Raw genomic sequence first — 12,709 nt, 5'->3', positions numbered from 1 at the left:
GTCATAGACCACATCGTGCATCGCATACTGTTTCCATGGACTATGCCCTTGAATCTGTGGATCGAGTGGCCAGTCCACCGTGCATCGAAGACTATTTTAAATATATTTTGGGGTATTTTGGTTTGATTTTTGCTTCGATTTTGTGTTTGAAAAATAAAAAAAAAATATACGTTAAATTACTCATTAATTATTCATTATTTTGATGTTTAAATTACTTAATTAATTTGGTATCTATTTTTTATAAATATATTTTATTTTTATTTTTTTTAAAAATTATTTATTTTTATAAAAAAATCTAAATATGACTGACCTTTTTTGCGAACCATTTCCTGATACCTCATGGCTGCTGCCCTCGGATTTCCCTCTTCTTAACCAGTTTAACAGATTGCACATAAAATATCCTCAGAGTTTTGGAAATATGTTGAAGAGAAAGGCTATCAGTGATGAAGTAAATGGTGCATTGAATTCGAACATGTCACTACCACCTTATGTGTATGTACATCTAAGCCATGATTTTGATGACTTCGATAAGCTTTTCTTCTGTGAAAATGATCAACAAGTCCTTCAAAACATCCCTTGGCTGCTCCTAAGATCAAATCAGTACTTTGTGCCATCCCTCTTTCTAATCCCAGCATATGAAGAAGAACAATTGGTCGGTTATTCCCTGAGAAAGATACTGTTTTCCATCATTTGGGACGTTATCTTTTTCACCCTACAAACACGTACAGTGTGGGGTTTAATTACCAGGTCTTACCAGTCCTATCTAGCCAAGGCTGATGAACGAGTGGGCATGCAGATCAGAGTCTTCAATACAACAAAAAGTCCATTTAAGTATTTAGATGTGGTCCTTAAATGTGCTCTAGAGGAAAAGCTTCTGCCTGATATCAGTCTCAATGGACCTGTGGCTTCAAGTAGTACTGGTGCCAAGTCAAAAGTTGTGCTCAAAACTTCTTTGGATTCTACGTACTTTGAGAAGGTGAGGAGCATGTATTGGGAGCATCCAACTGCCACTGGTGAGATCATTAGCGTCTATCAGCCAAGCCATGAAGGAGTGGAGCAGACAGGGAAGGAGATGCATGAGATGAAAGCATGGGCAGAGATCTATCTCTTGAGCTTGACTGATGTGTTGATCACATCAACCTGGTCTACATTTGGGTACGTGGCTCAAGGTCTTGGTGGTTTAAAGCCATGGATCGCATTGATGCCAGGTAATCCTTCTTGTCGTCGAGCCATGTCAATGGAACCTTGTTTCCATTTCGCCCCCTCTTACAATTGCAAAGCAAAGACAAGCACTGATCTAGGGGCTATAGTCCCGCATGTGAGGCATTGTGAAGACATGGTTGGAGGTCTTAAGCTGGTTGATCCGGTCCACCACTAGCTATGGAATATATATATATATATATATATATATATATATATATCTTGCTTTGAAATAGGATGGTTCAACCCCCCTAGGGAACCATGGTTATTTTAAATTATGGATCAATTGGCATGGCAACATGAAAGACATGTTATCATGTGATATGTCAGAAAATTATGAATGTAATTCATTAAGGTGGCCATTTTTCTGTGGTGTCATATGTTGAAATGGATGAATTTCTAAATTAAATGGAGAAGCAAGAAAAATAGTTATTTTTTGATAGTACTATTTCCATCCTTTTTGAATTGAGCTCGGAGGATGAGTGGTTAAAGGAGATCCGCGATCTGCAAGGATGGAGGTGAGACTAGAGAGAATGGAGGCAACGTTGCGAGTAAGGAGACGAGGCTGTAAGAATGGAGGAGGGCTGTTAAGGATGGAGCCGAGGCACGTGGAAGAAGGCATGAGGATGGAGGTGCTTGTGTGAGGATGGAGATACCACAGGCATGGAGGCACTAGTGCACAAATGGAGGATGCCTGTCACAGAGAGTCTGCCTTCTTCTCTCTTTTCTTCGTCGAGAGATCAGGCCTATGAGTAGTGCTACATATGGGTTGGGTCAGACTAAGTCATGATTGATCTTGATTAGATATAGCTTTTTAATGTTGAATCCAAATCCAACTCACTAGAAAATCAAGCTAGCCAGATCTGATTAGATCCAAGTCTAAAATTTTAGATCAAATGGGTCATTTGGATTTGGTCAGGGTCATGTATAACCCAGCTCTAACTTCAAAAATTAGGGCATGGGTTGAGTTCATGTCCAAAAAGATACTAGGCCACCATTTAGCATGAGTGATTGGGGCTAAGAGCTTTTCATAATGGTTGATCTATGGTACCAAGCAAAATTCTTTGTACACCACTTGCAATGTAGAAAATCCGATGTGGAGTATACTGCCTCATCCGATTGGACCACGTAGCCACCGCTTTTCTACGTGCATTTAATATCCATAATTCTACTTTTTCATTTGAAATTTTGAATGACAAAAATATCCATTTTCTTTAGAAAAAATTATGATATCTTATGTTAAAATTATGACTTCCTAGATATGATGTCATAATTTTTCACAAGATGTCATAATTTTGGTAGGATATTGTCGTCATTGATTTTTCAATAATGAAAATATCATTTTCTCTTTATGACATCCTATAAAAAAATTATGGTATCTGATGCAAGAAGTCATAATTTCAATGTAAAATATCATAATATCGGTATAAAATGTCATAATTTTTTCAGAAAGGAATGAGTATTTTCATCATTCAAAATTTCAAACGAAAAAGTAGAACTACTGGTATGAAATGTGTATTGAAAAAATGATGGCTACGTAGTCCAATCAGATGAGGCGGTATGCTCCACGTCAAATTTTATAGACCACAGGTGGTGGTGTGCAAAGAATTTCTTGTAAGAGAAATGATTGTGGAAGCATATATTTACTCAAATATCCTAAAGTACATGCACAACTCAAAAAGAAAATGCTCAAGGACCAAGCATTTGAGGGGACTGAACAAACCCTTTGAGGCCACTTGCAACCGTATATCCAGCAGAAGAGAAGATATCAATGGTTGAACAAAATTTTCCACAATTACTCAACAGTCATGAGGTAGCGAAGAGATCCGATGACCGACCATCTGAATTTATCCGTGGAATGTACAGAAGATCCATTCCTTGTTACACCGACACTTCGGAAACAAGCCAAAATTTCCATCTTCAATGGTGGTGGACCAACCGCTGGTGGGATCTTCCATTAGACAACTAACACCGACTCCACCAACCTGCTGATCATCTGAAAATGATCTACACACTATATGGCCTTATTGTGTTGTTAAAATCATCACATATGTGGTCCTTCATGAAGCCTCCCGCTTCCCCAACTCCATGCTGCATGCATCACAGCCATCATGCTCTAGCGAACAAAATTAAAATTGCACGAACAGGAAACATAAGAACCATCGGAAAAGTACTCGACTATATAAAACCACTATGAGGCTACTAATAGAACCATTTTTAAAAAAGAAAAAAAAAAATGCAATTAAAAATTTATTTCAGGAGATAATTTATACTAATTATCCATGAACAAAAAATTTATGTTTTGCCTCACAAGGCTCGAGCCGATTTGTGTCTTCAGCAATTAGGACGAACACTAGATCTCTTCCGCGTCACACCTAGACCTGCTCAAACTCCAGACCACCCATCCGGCCCATGTACCTAAGCTTGGCCCCTTTAAAATGAGCTTGAGCTATGATTTTCAACCCAGCAGATCGGACTGGGCTTAGAAATCGAGGCCAGATTTTTAAACAGACCAAGCTCGGATTTATATTGATCCAGTCCGGATCCGTATTTAATTCCAAAACCTGTTCCAAAAGTCACCCCGTCCGTAACTCCATAACCATAAGTACTCTTCGATCCCTATGTCTCTTCTTCCTAAGAATCCTGATTCTCCCGATCCTAATCCCTGATTTGTAGCTCCAGCCACCCTATCCCCATCCCCAATTCTCGACTGTTTGACACCAGCGCACCATTCATAAGGCCACGACCTCCACCTCTACAAATCCTGCCACTATCTCCCCACCCCCACCGATAGCTTGAAGCTTCGGATCTTCTACTACCACAGAGGCCGACTCCTACACTTGATTTAACTGCTGCCTCCATTTCACTATCAAGCTCCACGCCATCATCATCGCCCTTGACTACCGCCTTACGTCTGAGCACTGCCTCCCCTCTTTTTCTGCATGCTCGGCTCTTCTTGATCAGGCTAGGGCTTTTTTCCTCCCTGCTGCCGCGCCTCCTCCTCATGCCTCCACACCTCTTTGCGCCTCTGTGCCTCCCCACCTCTTCCTCTTCCCACCTCCTTTTCGCCTCTCTGGCCCTAACATCCTCCCCACCTCTCCACCGTCTCTCAGCCAGTGATGTCGACTCTGGCAGGTGAGTGAAAAAAAAAAAAAAAAGCTTTAGGCCCAGCCTGAAAACTCGAAGGCCGATATATAATGGGCTCGGGTTTGAAAAGAAAGCCCGAAGGTCGGGCCTAGGTTTGAAAAATTACTGACTTTTCTTGAGTTGAGCCTGATCCAAATCCAGCCCAGCCCACTGGACAAGTAGATCTACTCACACCATGAGTAGGCTAAAAAATATGACTCTACTAAGATGATGAATTTTGCAAAATGATTTAGAATTGCTTTTGCTGGTGCTTATCATATGTTGCAGCGTATTGTTTTTTATTTTATCCTTTGCCCAATCAAAAAATTATTTTCCTACACCATGTGAAGACGATATGTAAAAATATTTTATTACTTTTACCATGGTATTGGTTAAGCTATAATTAATAAACTTAGGTTATTTGTAGTACATAAAATTATTGAATTTTTAGGAGTAGCATGACTAGTTGCCGGAACCCTTGTCATTCAAATCCTTATTTTATTGACATACAAAAATTTTTCATTTTTCAAAACACTTGAATATTTTGATATAAAAATAATATTTTTATAATTCTTGCCACCATGGCAAGTTGGAGGTGGGAATTGCATTCATCCATTTGGAACAGAGACTACGTAACTCTCTGTCTCGTTATCCTTTTTTTTTTTTTTCTGTTTTACATGTTATAATTTTATGGCTATTTTGGTGCTTCAATAATCAAAGTTCCTTAGATTTTAGGTTCTCTTAACCATGGCATCTAGAGATCTTGAAAGGAAAAATGTTTTAAGATGGTTTTAAGAAGTTCAATTGGATCATGGTTTATCATATTAATAATTTTTTATTTATTGAATAATTATCAATTTAGGAAAAAGTTATCTTAGAGTCCCCCATAGGGAAAAAAAATATTTTAGAAAGCCGTTAACACCGGACTCTTCTTAATTATTTTTCAAAAAAAAATAAAAAAAATAGAAAAGTCTATGTTCCTTTATAATTAATTTTCACTATACTTGTAATGCTAAAAATTTATTTAAAAATATCTAAAATTATTTTAGAAAAATACAATAACAAAAAGGCATCCATTTATAGTCCCCATATAGAAATTATTTTTTAAAAAATATATGAAAAAAATAATTTTTTATTATTCTTGACACAAGGGCAAGTTGGAGGTGCAGCAATTGTGTTCACCTAATTAGAATGAATCATGATTTATCATGTCAATATTTTTTATTTATTGAATAATTATCAACTTAGGAAAAAGTTATCTTAGAGTTCCCCAATAAAAGAAAAAAATATTTTAGAAAGCCATTAACACTAGACTCTTCTTAATTATTTTTCAAAAAAAATACAAGAAAAAAAATTAGAAAACACTATGTTCCTTTATAATTAATTTTCACTATACTTGTAATGCTAAAAATTTATTTAGAAATATCTAAAATTATTTTAGAAAAATACAATACCTCAAAGGCATCCATTTACCGTCCCTATGTAGAAATTATTTTTAAAAAATATTTATAAAAAATAATTTTTTATTATTCTTAACATCATGGCAAGTTGGAGGTGCAGCAATTGTGTTCACCCAATTAGAATAGAGACTACTCCATCTCTTTTTTTCTATTTTTTTTATACAAATTATAATTTCATGATAATTTTAGTGTTTTAATCAAAATTCTTTATATTTTAGGTTCTCTTAATCATGGCACTCTTGAGATCTAGAAATGAAAAATATTGTTTATTAAATAATTATCAACTTAGGAGAAAAAATTATTTCATAGCTCCCACAAAAAAAATATTTTAGAAAGCCATTAGAAATATAACTATGCACTAGACTCTAATTATTTTTGAAAGAAATATACAAAAAATTTATTTAAAGAAGCTCTACATTTGTTTATCATTATTTTGTATTATAATTGTAAGATTAGAAATATATTCAGAAATACCTAAATCTAGCAAAGTATAATAATAGAAAAGCATCCATTTATGGTCCCCTATAGAAATTATTTTAGAAAAAAGTTATTCTTCCTAGAAATTATTTTAGAAAAATTCAAAAAATTTAAAAATTTTAGGAAATATATTAAGCCATCCATTTAGAGTCCTCACAATAATAGAAATACCTCCATGGATTATTCTTAATTATTTTGACTCTTCTTAATTAATTTAGGGGGGAAAATTATTTTAGGAAATCTACTACTGATTTTTTTAGGGAATATTTTTCTTCATTTAGAAATTTTTTGATTACCAAAATCCTTGACTCTCTACAAGAGGTAATCCAGATGGCCTACATAAGAGTATAAATGCTCCTCAGTAAGGTACGATAGACTACTTGATATTATGATCATTGGAATATCAATATTCTTTAATGGTGGCATGATGATAGATACACGATTTTTCCATCAGGCATGTCAGAAAGACTTGTTTACTCTGCTTTCCATCAAGAGAAAGATGGGCGAGCTAAAGAGAATCATTGGCGTAGACTTTCACTTTGTTTGTCTAAATAGGAGTGACAGATCTAATGGCTAGACTATGGAAGATATACATATATGCCATCGATATTGGATTAACCAAAAATAGGATGCTCAAAGAATGATGATGAACATAATATCAGCATAATACTTTGATCTTTATAGATTTTCACGATCATCACATCATCTATTTGAAAGAATAAAGATATGATATGATAGAGCATAGCTGAGGCTACGATCAAAGTATTCTACTACTACTCCCATGGATAAATTAAAGTCCTACTAAAAAATTAAGAGCAAAAAAATTAAAGATAAAGTAAAGATAATTAAAGATAAATGTAAACTTATTTCACTACATGAGGCTTTTTATGTGGATTACAATCTATTATTTATACACTTAACAAAAACAATATTACAATTGCTGAACTCTTGTAGCCATCCATGTTGGCTCATCACAATCTTCAATGGCCCATATTTCTATCTCTATCTTGCTTAGACTATCATGGCTAAATCCTGCTAGGTCTAGCAGGATCCCTTAATCAGTCTTGCTCTTTCGGCCCATGTTATGTGATTCTTATCTTTCTAATCCCTTAACCTCTTTTATACAGTGTTTACTTATGACTGCTGTTGCGGCCAATCCCCTCTTCGCCAGATCGCCGGGAACGTGCGCCTGCAAAAGAAAGTCCGCACTGACCGGAGGCAACTCCGGCAGGGACCCTCCGACGGTCAAGTCAGAGAGGAGACTAGGCAACAGCGAGAAGAGAGCAAAGAACTCAACGAGAGAGAGAGAGAGAGGGAGCAAGCCTGTGAGTTTCAAAGGGCCTCTAGCACTGTAGCCTTTCCCGATATATATAGTGGAGCGTAGTATGGCGCCGTCATTAATGACGCAGACAATTAAGAAATTGTCAACTCACTGTAGACTGTCAGAGTCGCTGTGACAGTGTCATGTCGCCGTGGGGCTGTCAAATCACTAGGGTTGACAATGCCCTAGGTGGGATAATGCCCCTAGGCGGCAGTGCCGCATACCGTTGTCAGGACTGACAGTCTCTGACAGTAGTACGGCGATTGGAGGAGTCGTCGACCATAGGTCGGCGTCCAGCTGAGGGGCGTCGGGTGAAAATTTGGGCCCCTCCGACAGTCAGTCGAGCACGTTGCAGGAATCGGACATCGGACTCCATAGTGCAGTCGATTGGGAGAGCGGAAAAGGTCTGCCCGACCGACGTATCCTCGGTCGGTCGATAGCCGTCGATCGATCGGTAACGGCACCCGTCGGTCGGTCGGTCGATGAAGTCGGGCGTCGGACGTGTAGGCCCGATGATGAGTCGGCATGAGTGGGGTCGGTCGGTATTCGGCTGCCGGGACGTCGGGTGATGACCCGAAGGCACCGTCGGCTGGTCTGGTGTCTTGCTTAAGTCGGACATCGACTGCCACCCCCGACAGTGAGTCGGTAATATGGGTTCGACCGCTCGGTCGGTCGAGAACAGCATGGGTCGGTTCGGCCGACACACCTTCGGTCGGATATTGTCGGCAGCCGTCTGTCGGGACCGTCAGTCGGAGTCGTCCGTCGGTCGGCGGTCAGTATATCCCAACAGTTGCCCCCCCCCACTCCTGAGTCCGATGTCGTGCTGGCTCGCGTGAACACGTGGGCGACGGCTTCGGACGAAAGGAGTGGTTTTCCGTCTTGTCTTGCCCTGACAATGGTGATCACATCAACGAACGATCCAATATCGATCGTCCTGACTGTAGGTCGAGCATGCACGTCGGGTCGGAGGTCGGCCAACCTCCGAACGTTGCTCGTCGACACGCTCATTCTGCAGAATCTGATAGTCGAGTAGCGTCCGACGTATTCGGATAGGATAACGATGGCAAGTCGAATATCCATTGTCTGGCCCTTGGTCGGACGTATGCGTCGGGATGTATGATAAACGGTGGCAAGCCGAATATCCTTCGATCGGTCGTGACCAGATCGGTATGTCGCGAATGCGACTGCGATCGTCTTGGCATTTTGCCCTTCTTAGTCGAAGCTAAGTCGGCAAGTTAGCCAGCCGCATTAGTCGAAGCCCTTTGCCTTCAAAGGTGGGGGCCGTCGTAGATATTCCACCCCTTCGATCTCCGTCGTAGAATCCGATGTGTCCTCGACGATCGAGACGTAGATCGAGCCGTTGGTTCGGCGATTCATCGATCAGGCCGACGACGGAGTCGTAGATTCGGCGATCGGCAATCGAGCCATGTTGGTCGGGGCCTTTTACCTTCAGAGGCCGAGGCCGTCTATTTCGACGATCGGTGATCGAGCCGTTGATTCGACGATCGACGATCGGCCATGTTGATCGGGGCCATTTGCCTTCGGAGGTCGAGGTCGTCGGTTCGACGATCGGTGATCGAGCCGTTGATTCGGCGATCGACGATCGACCATATTGGTCGGGGCCTTTTGCCTTCAGAGGCCGAGGCCGTCGATTTCGGCGATCGGTGATCGAGCCGTTGATTCGGCGATCGACGATCGACCATGTTGGTCGGGGCCTTTTGCCTTCAAAGGCCGAGACCGTCGATTTCGGCGATCGGTGATCGAACCGTTGATTCGGCGATCAGCGATCAAGCCGTGTTGGTCGGGGCCTTTTGCCTTCAGAGGCCGAGGCCATCGGTTCGGTGATCGGTGATCGAGCCGTTGATTCGACGATCAGCGATCAAGCCGTGTTGGTCGGGGCCTTTTGCCTTCAGAGGCCGAGGCTGTCGGTTCGGCGATCGGTGATCGAGCCATTGATTCGACGATCGATGATCAAGCCATGTTGGTCGGGGCCTTTTGCCTTCAGAGGCCGAGGCCGTCGGTTCGACGATCGGTGATCGAGCCGTTGATTCGGCGATCAGCGATCAAACCGTGTTGGTCGGGGCCTTTTGCCTTCAGAGGCCGAGGCCATCGGTTCGGCGATCGGTGATCGAGCCGTTGATTCGGCGATCAGCGATCAAGCCGTGTTGGTCGGGGCCTTTTGCCTTCAGAGGCTGAGGCCGTCGGTTCGGCGATCGGTGATCGAGCCATTGATTCGACGATCAGCGATCAAGCCGTGTTGGTCGGGGCCTTTTACCTTCAGAGGCTGAGGCCGTCGGTTCGGCGATCGGTGATCGAGCCGTTGATTCGGCGATCAGCGATCGGCCATGTTGGTCTGGGCCTTTTGCCTTCAGAGGCCGAGGCCGTCGGTTCGGCGATCGGTGATCGAGCCATTGATTCGACGATCAGCGATCAAGCCGTGTTGGTCGGGGCCTTTTGCCTTCAGAGGCCGAGGCCATCGGTTCGGCGATCGGTGATCGAGCCGTTGATTCGGCGATCAGCGATCGGCCATGTTGGTCGGGGCCTTTTGCCTTCAGAGGCCGAGGCCGTCGTAGATTCTCCGCTCCTTCGATCTCTATCAGGATCTGCGCATGAGGAGCGGGGAGAGGGGTGTAGGAGTCATACCTGCGATGCATCGGTCTCCGACTCTGTCGTCGGGGCAAGACCCGTCTATCGATGGAGGGCCTGCTGGGTTCAGTAGGGGCCCGACCTTTCTTCCGTTTTTCCTTTCGGCCCGTGCCTTAAGTCAGGCACCGGTCGGAAGCACTTTCGTCCGCACGCATGTACTTGTACGTGCGCTCCAACAGTTCGGCGTATGTCCGGGGGAGGGTCTTGTCCAGAGAGTAAGTAAAACGGGATGCCCTCAACCCCCGTTTCATGGCCGAGATGGCCATGTCTTCGTTGAGGTCCCGGACCTCACGTGTGGCCGTATTGAATCGTGCCACGAAGTGCTGGAGCGTCTCATTTTCTCCCTATTTGAGTGAGAAAAGGCTGTCCGACGTTCGCGGTGGCTTTCGGCTGGTGCTGAAGTGAGCCACGAAAGAGTGCTCGAGCTGCCCGAAGGAGTGGATACTTTCCGATCGAAGATCGGAGTACCAGGCCCTGGCAGCTTTGTGGAGCGTGGCGAGGAAGTCGATGCAAAAGAGAGCATCGGTTGCCCCCTGAATTGTCATGAGAGCTTTGTAGCTCTCTAAGTGGTCGATTGGGTCGGTGGAGCCGTCGTAGGGCTCCAAATGCGGCATCTTGAACCGATTGGAGATCGGTTCGTCAAGGATGAGTCGGGAGAGAGGTTGGGCGGTCTGAAAGTCAACGTCGTTCGAAGACTTCTGCCCGTCCACCTGCAACTGTGCGAGCCGACGGTCGATTTTCTCGAACCGACATTCGTAGTCGTCCGTCCGTCGATGCTTGGAGACCCCAGGAGTGGAGTCTCCGGAAGATTCCGAGAGGGAGGCGGACGGCGTTCGCGGTTGCTTCTCCTTCTTCGCTCGTTCCAGCTGGGAGGGAGAAAGCTACTGGGACCGATGGGCATCGCGCCGCGGCCGCGCCTCCTCCTCTCTGTGGGAGCACTGTGGCAGGCGCTCCCGCGGAGACGACGGAGATCGGCGCGGGCGTCGGCGGCTGCTCCTGGAGGTTATCGGACGCACCGTCGGTTGTCCGACCGGTGATGGCGGCAGCTGTGCCGGTTGTTGCTGGAGGCTTTTGACCGCATCCGTCAGCACGGTCATCTGCCGTACGATCGCCGCGATCTGCACCTCCGTGGTGACCGCGGGGTGCGGAGAGCTGGATTTCACCGCGGAGGGTGGCGGAGAGACCTCTTCCTGGTGGGAAGAGTGCCTCGCTGACCCGGTGACTCTCGATCGTTGAGCTCTCGTCTTTGTCATTAGTACTGCCCCCCCTATCTGGCGTGCCAATCTGTTGCGGCCAATCCCCTCTTCGCCAGATCGCCGGGAACGTGTGCCTGCAAAAGAAAGTCCGCACTGACCGGAGGCAACTCCGACGGGGACCCTCCGACGGTCAAGTCAGAGAGGAGACTAGGCAACAGCGAGAAGAGAGCAAAGAACTCAACGAGAGAGAGAGAGAGAGGGAGCAAGCCTGTGAGTTTTGAAGGGCCTCTAGCACTGTAGCCTTTCCTGATATATATAGTGAAGCGTAGTATGACACCGTCATTAATGGCGCAGACAATTGAGGAATTGTCAACTCACTGTAGACTGTCAGAGTCGCTGTGACAGTGTCACGTCGCCGTGGGACTGTCAAATCACTAGGGTTGACAATGCTCTAGGTGGGATAATACCCCTAGGCGGCAGTGCCGCATGCCGTTGTCAGGACTGACAGTCTCTGACAGTAGTACGGTGATTGGAGGAGTCGTCGACCATAGGTCGGTGTCCAGCTGAGGGGCGTCGGGTGAAAATTTGGGCCCCTCCGACAGTTAGTCGAGCACGTTGCAGGAATCGGACATCGGACTCCATAGTGCAGTCGATTGGGAGAGCGGAAAAGGTCTGCCCGACCGACGTATCCTCGGTCGGTCGATAGCCGTCGATCGATCGATAACGGCACCCGTCGGTCGGTCGGTCGGTGAAGTCGGGCGTCGGACGTGTAGGCCCGATGATGAGTCGGCATGAGTGGGGTCGGTCGGCATTCGGCTGCCGGGACGTCGGGTGATGACCCGAAGGCACCGTCGGCTGGTCTGGTGTCTTGCTTAAGTCGGACGTCGGCTGCCACCCCCGACAGTGAGTCGGTAATATGGGTTCGACCGCTCGATCGGTCGGGAACAGCATGGGTCGGTTCGGCCGACACACCTTCGGTCGGATATTGTCGGCAGCCGTCTGTCGGGACCGTCGGTCGGAGTCGTCCGTCGGTCGGCGGTCAGTATATCCCAACAACTGCCATCCAAGTTGTTAAGATAGGGTATAAATAATGACCCTCCTTCTTTTTAGGTCCTTTTGATATTGTAATATTCATATTCACCATTTATTTGTATGCCTCAACTTTATGGTTTGTATCAGGTAAAGTAACTTGATAGGAGTTTCTATAATAGCTTGGTCAAAATTAGTTTGCCTTTGAACAATTTCTTCCCTTTTCTTGCTTAACCAAACTGAATGATTGTACA

At 44.6% G+C, this 12,709-nt stretch overlaps 1 pseudogene; it reads left to right on the top strand.

Annotated features, from left to right (window-relative positions):
• Positions 1-301: 301 nt before the first annotated feature.
• LOC105037816 (galactoside 2-alpha-L-fucosyltransferase-like) lies at positions 302-1,380 on the top strand (annotated as a pseudogene).
• The last annotated feature ends 11,329 nt before the right edge of the window (positions 1,381-12,709 follow it).

This window comes from Elaeis guineensis, chromosome 13 (assembly GCF_000442705.2).
Source record: "Elaeis guineensis isolate ETL-2024a chromosome 13, EG11, whole genome shotgun sequence".
NCBI lineage: Eukaryota > Viridiplantae > Streptophyta > Magnoliopsida > Arecales > Arecaceae > Elaeis > Elaeis guineensis.
Note: the sequence above shows the minus strand (reverse complement) of the source record. Positions and strands in the feature narration are given on the sequence as shown.